Consider the following 6,217-nt stretch of genomic DNA (forward strand, 5'->3'; position numbering starts at 1 on the left):
CGAGAGGAGGAGGAGGAGGGCGAGAGGAGGAGGAGGAGGAGGGCGAGAGGAGGAGGAGGAGGAGGGCGAGAGGAGGAGGAGGAGGGGGGCGAGAGGAGGAGGAGGAGGGGGGCGAGAGGAGGAGGAGGAGGGGGGCGAGAGGAGGAGGAGGAGGGGGGCGGGAGGAGGAGGAGGAGGGCAAGAGGAGAAGGAGGAGGAGGGCGAGAGGAGGAGGAGGAGGAGGAGGGCGAGAGGAGGATGAGGAGGAGGGCGAGAGGAGGATGAGGAGGAGGGCGAGAGGAGGAGGAGGAGGGCGAGAGGAGGAGGAGAGGGGGGCGAGAGGAGAGGAGGAGGAGGGGGGCGAGAGGAGAGGAGGTGGAGGGGGCGAGAGGAGGAGGAGGAGGAGGAGGGCGAGAGCAGGAGGAGGAGGAGGGCGAGAGGAGGAGGAGGAAGGGGGAGAGGAGGAGGAGGAGGGGGAGAGGAGGAGGAGGAGGAGGGGGCGAGAGGAGGAGGAGGGGGCGAGAGGAGGAGGAGGAGGGGGGCGAGAGAAGGAGGAGGAGGGGGGCGAGAGGAGGAGGAGGAGGGGGGCGAGAGGAGGAGGAGGAGGGGGGCGAGTGGAGGAGGAGGAGGAGGGGGGCGAGAGGAGGAGGAGGAGGGGGGCGAGAGGAGGAGGAGGAGGGGGGCGAGTGGAGGAGGAGGAGGAGGGGGGCGAGAGGAGGAGGAGGAGGAGGGGGGCGAGAGGAGGAGGAGGAGGAGGAGGGGGCGAGAGGAGGAGGAGGAGGAGGGGGGCGAGAGGAGGAGGAGGAGGGGGGCGAGTGGAGGAGGAGGAGGAGGGGGGAGAGGGGGAGAGGAAGAGGAGGGGGAGAGGAAGAGGAGGGGTAGAGGAAGAGGAGGGGGAGAGGAAGAGGAGGGGGAGAGGAAGAGGAGGAGGAGAGGAAGAGGAGGGGGAGAGGAAGAGGAACAGGAGAGGAAGAGGAGGGTGTAGTGTATGTACCCGTCTACCTTTAAGAGAACTATTGTATGTAACCGTTCACCTTTAAGAGAACTACTTTAGGTGTGGCACTGCTTGTTTGGCTTCTGTATACTGTAATACCGACGGTGACCACACCGGTATATAAGTGTTGTGGCATGATTCCTTGGGCAGGTTCGCCCTGACCTTCGAATAGTAAAGACCTGTTTGTTTGTTATTCCTGAAGTCTGTGTCGTTATTAACTGTACAACCCACAGACTTTACAGTGGCGACGAGTCCGATCGTACCCTGCGGCAAGACTACCAAAGCAACTAAAGAGCGTCTAAGAGAGGCAACCGCCCTCGTCGTTCTGCTGGGAGAAAACACGAGGCTGCAGCAATAGAAAGGAGTAAGACTTTAGCAACAAAAGCTTCCATCAGCAACAGGCACTGACTCCCCTTCTACCACGGTGTGGAGTGAGCCGATCAGCTGGAAACAAGGCGGCCGCGGAGACTGTGAGTAGGGGAAGGTGTAGAGAATATCCAAAGGATAAGGGCTGTGCACTCGACCATGGTCGAGGGGGAGCAGAGCTGGTCAGGAAGGCGGGTCCAATGGCGTCGTGAGATAGCCGGACCGCGATCGGCGGGAAAAGACGGGCAGCGACCGAAGCCACGAAGCGCTGAGACCGGGAGCAGGCGCGGGAAGAGAGAAACTCAGCCGCAGCTGGGGAGGGAAGCACCGGACTGCGTGAGGGCTGGGAGGCGAACGGGAGCCGGGCGTGTGGGAGAGGCAGAGCCGACCAAAGGAGGCTGCGCAAGAGCCAGTCCAGCGGCTGAACTGTTCTCCACCAACGGGGTACCCAGCGCCGGTAGAGCCGAACGTGGGGGAGAGAGAGACAGAGCCGAGCAAGGGGAGAGAGACTGCGCGAGAGCCAGTCCAGCGGCTGAACTGTTCTCCGTGAACGGGGTACCCAGCGCTGGTAGAGCCGTGCGAGCGGGAGAGAAAGACAGAGCCGAGTAAGGGGAGCTGTGCGGAAGCCAGCCCAGTGGCTGAACCTGTCCGCTGTGGGGAAAGCGTACCCCTCCCACCAGGGAAGAAACGCGGGAAGCCGCCATTAGGCGGAGAAGACGACAGACGCGGGAGACCGCCATTGAAGGGGCGGGGAGAGAAGGAAAGAGCGGGAAACCGCCATTTTCGCGGGAAAAACCGCCATCTTAGAAATAAATAAATAATAAATTAGAATTTAAAGGAATACTTGTGCTGCTCCCAAGGAAAGGAAGATGCCTAAGCGAGGGAATATTAACGATTTTAATTCTGAGATAGAAGACTGGGCCACGTACGTGGAACGCATCGAGATCTATTGTGAAGCCAACAAAATAGAGGAAGACGACAAAGCGATAACATTGCTAAACTCGATGGGCGCAAAGACATACGGGCTCTTGAAGCATCTACTAGCACCAGCTAAACCGGCGGATCAGACTTTCAAAGGGATTGTGGCTGTTCTGAAGGACCACTTGAACCCCACACCGTTGATGTTGGCTGAACGATTCAAATTCTATGCAAGAACGCAACGGAAAGACGAAAGCAACGCGGAATATTTGGTCGAACTGCGTAGGCTAGCGAAATGCTGCCAGTTCAGAGGGAATCTGACAGAGGCACTGCGAGACAAGTTCGTATGCGGATTGTCCAAGGAAGGGACACAAAAGCGACTACTCGAAGAGAACGACCTCATACTTGACAGGGCTGTCCTTATAGCCGCATCGCACGAAGCCGCAGCGAAAGGAACGGCGGAAATGCAGCTAAAGGCGGCGGCACTCGGGGTGGACCAAATTACCTCAAGTACAACAAAATGCTATTGTTGTGGGAAGACAACACACGACCAGAATCAATGCTGGTTTAAGAACCAAGAATGTAGGAAATGTGGCAAACTGGGTCACATCGCTAAGGTATGCCGGTCAGGGAAGAAGACCAACAACCAAAGGAAGCCACCACAAGAAAAGTACAACAAGGTACACAAGGTGGCCGAGAAGAGTTCAGACGAACAGAATTCAGACTCAGACCCAAACAGCCAGGAGCTGGGTAGTCTGAGAATTCACAATGTGAGTAAGGAAGCTGACCTACAAACTATCTGGGTCATACTAAAAATAGCTGGAGTCCAAGTAAGAATGGAGTTGGACACTGGATCAGCTCTATCAGTCATAAATCGAAGGGACTACCACCGGCTATTCTCTCACATACCCTTAAGAAATACCAAGTTCGTATTGCAGACATACACGGGGCATAAGGTATACCCCATGGGGAAGATAAGAGTCAAGGTGAGAGATAGGGGTAAAGAACACCCAAGAATGAACTTGTACGTATTATCTGAGGGAGGACCACCACTTCTAGGACGAGAGTGGATCAAGAAAATAGACATGGAATGGCACTATCTAAAAGCCATAATGAGTGAGGACTCGGTGCAAGCTATCAGCTCAGATTCTGAAACGGATGACGATAAGACCAACTCAAATATGGAAGACAAGGCTAAAATGAACTTGCCGACTATGGTGGAGAAAACGAAGACATGCATAAAGGCTTATGCTACCGAGAAGAATAAAGCTTCAGAGCAGAACTCCAGTTTGACAGAGAATTCTGAGTCTGTTCAAGTTAAGGACTTATCCACGACGGAAGAACACCGAACTCGGACTCAAACTTATTTCAAAGTACGACAACAATTAGAACAGTTGAGTTACCGTCTCGTACAAGAGATGAAAACAATGGAAAAGTTCTGGGACACCGAATGGGAGAACCTGGAAAGACAGCAGAGGCAGCTAGCTCAAGCAAAGAGCGACCATAGAGCCATCGTGACCAATTACCGATCACATCTCCCTTATGATGTTCAGGAGTTAGAATATTTGCATGATCTAGAGATACAGCATAAAGGCAAACCACGCTACACTGAGGATTTTGTTCTGCAATTGGAGACGGAGCTAGTGCAAGCAAGGTTAAGAGAAGCTGAATCGCAGTGTGCACTTAAAGATATGCAGAAAAAAATCTTGGACATGGAAAAGAGAAACGCTTCTTTACCTGATGTGAATAATGTGGCCATGTTGCAAGAGGAGCTTATAGGGGCGAAACTGAAAGAAGCTAAGCAAAGGATGTTGGAATTTGAAACACAGAACCAAATCAGCAGTAACCAGCTATGTCGAGCAGAGAAGGAGTGCTATGGTCTACATGAGAAGGTGCAATATCTCTCAGCCCAGAATAAGGGACTACTCACTCAGTTAAATGAAAGTAATCGGAAAATGGCTCAGATAGACTGCAGGAATAAAGAAGATTTGATGGCAGTGAGACTTCGAGAGGCAGATAGCATAGCAGCCTTGGCTGAACTCCAACAGGAAATTGCGAAAGAAGCAAATGAAGAGGAATCTTCAGGAAGCCAGGATGTTATTCCAGTTCTTCTCTACGACTCCTTACAAGCAGAGTGTGAGAAGTTGAAAGAACAGTATGAACAGGCCCAGGCTACAATTCTGGAGGGGGTTAACTCGGCAACCTCCGAAAAGCTAGTTTCAGTAGAAACTAAAGGTTGAACATGAGCAAGAAGTCCAAAGGCTGCAGGAAATTCTTGATGAGCTCAAGGCCAAGACAGACTCATCGGTAGAAGTTCCATCCATAGATGAGAAATTAGAGGTGAAAGACATGGCAGAACATGAAAGACAAGATGTCCAAGAACTCATAAAAATATTGAAGGAAACCCAAGACAAATATGAGGCGGCAATGTCCGAGGTTCAACAACTTGAAGAACAGATTCAACTGGGAATCCTTTCAGTGGAAGAAAAGGAAACTGTAAGAAACACAGAGACTGTAAGAATGGTCCCTGAACATGAGCTAGAGAGCATCAGGGCGCAACTTTTCCGAGCGCTGAAAGCCAAAGTACAAGAGGAACAGAAGGTGGAAGCATTGGAGGAAAAGATGGATGAAATGGAGAAGACTCTGATCCACAGTGTTCCCGTGGAAGAGTTAACGGTCAGCCAACTCCTTCATATGCTGAGGGAAAAGACTCTGCAATGGGAACAATCTGAACACGAGCTTCAATCTTCAACGGGAAGGAGTTCGGAGCTCTCAAAAGTTTGGGAAATAGCTGAGGTTGCAAAACAGACTTTACTGGGATGCCAAAAGTACGCTGAATCGCGTCTATGTGAACAACAGAATGTTGAAACAGCTGCTCCAGTAGAAGGATTGAATAGCCCGATCAATCAATCCCCGAGGGAAGGGGAAGTATTGAAATCACAAATGAGGTCATTAGTGAAGGATTTGCAGGAAACCCAGGAAGAGCGGGATGAAGATGAATGCATGAACAAGTCTTTTCAAGAAAGATGTCTAGGGAAGGAACCACAGTCAGCTAACGTCCAGATGGGTAAGGAGGAAGTAGAAGGCCCTCTCGCTGGCCTAACTCAGGACGAACCCGAATATTACCATGACCTGTTGAGTGACACTGAATATTACGAGGATGTGGTCTGCCCAGTTTGTGATGAAAACTCCCAAAGTGCCGAAATCAGGATGAAGCACTTAAAGTCGAAGGAACATAGAGAGTTGGTGGCGCTACAGCTGGCAGCTGATAAGGGAGCCCCGAGAGTCTCCAAAAAGCAGAAAAGAAAAAGAAGAAGCAGAAGATGATAACTATCGCAAATATTATCACTTCTACCAGATCATGCGTGGACCCTACGAAAGGAGTTAAATCAGTTGGGAAGTAGGAAAATATCAAGGCAACCCAGTTGTTGTAAAAGTCAGCACTGCTGGTTCAGCAGGACGAAAGTTCAAGCTGTTACGTCAAGAAAAGGATATGGAGGAGTCACGCTAGCAATGTGAACCATCTACACCAAAGAGATGTTGTTCGGGCCGAGTCAAGATCAGAGACTGAATCTGTGAACTGTTCCCGCAGAGACTGAACCTGTGAACTGTTTCCCACCGAGACTATGTCTGTAAATTGTTTTATATGAAGTTGAAGATATGTTATGTTTAATGGGGACTCTGTATGTAATAAGCTAAAAAGGGAGGATTGTAGTGTATGTACCCGTCTACCTTTAAGAGAACTATTGTATGTAACCGTTCACCTTTAAGAGAACTACTTTAGGTGTGGCACTACTTGTTTGGCTTCTGTATACTGTAATACCGACGGTGACCACACCGGTATATAAGTGTTGTGGCATGATCCTTGGGCAGATTCGCCCTGACCTTCGAATAGTAAAGACCTGTTTGTTTGTTATTCCTGAAGTCTGTGTCGTTATTAACTGTACAACCCACAGACTT

The sequence above is a fragment of the Somniosus microcephalus genome, chromosome 6 (genome assembly GCF_052327205.1).
Source record: "Somniosus microcephalus isolate GS21.2 chromosome 6, FLI_Smic_1.0, whole genome shotgun sequence".
Lineage (NCBI taxonomy): Eukaryota > Metazoa > Chordata > Chondrichthyes > Squaliformes > Somniosidae > Somniosus > Somniosus microcephalus.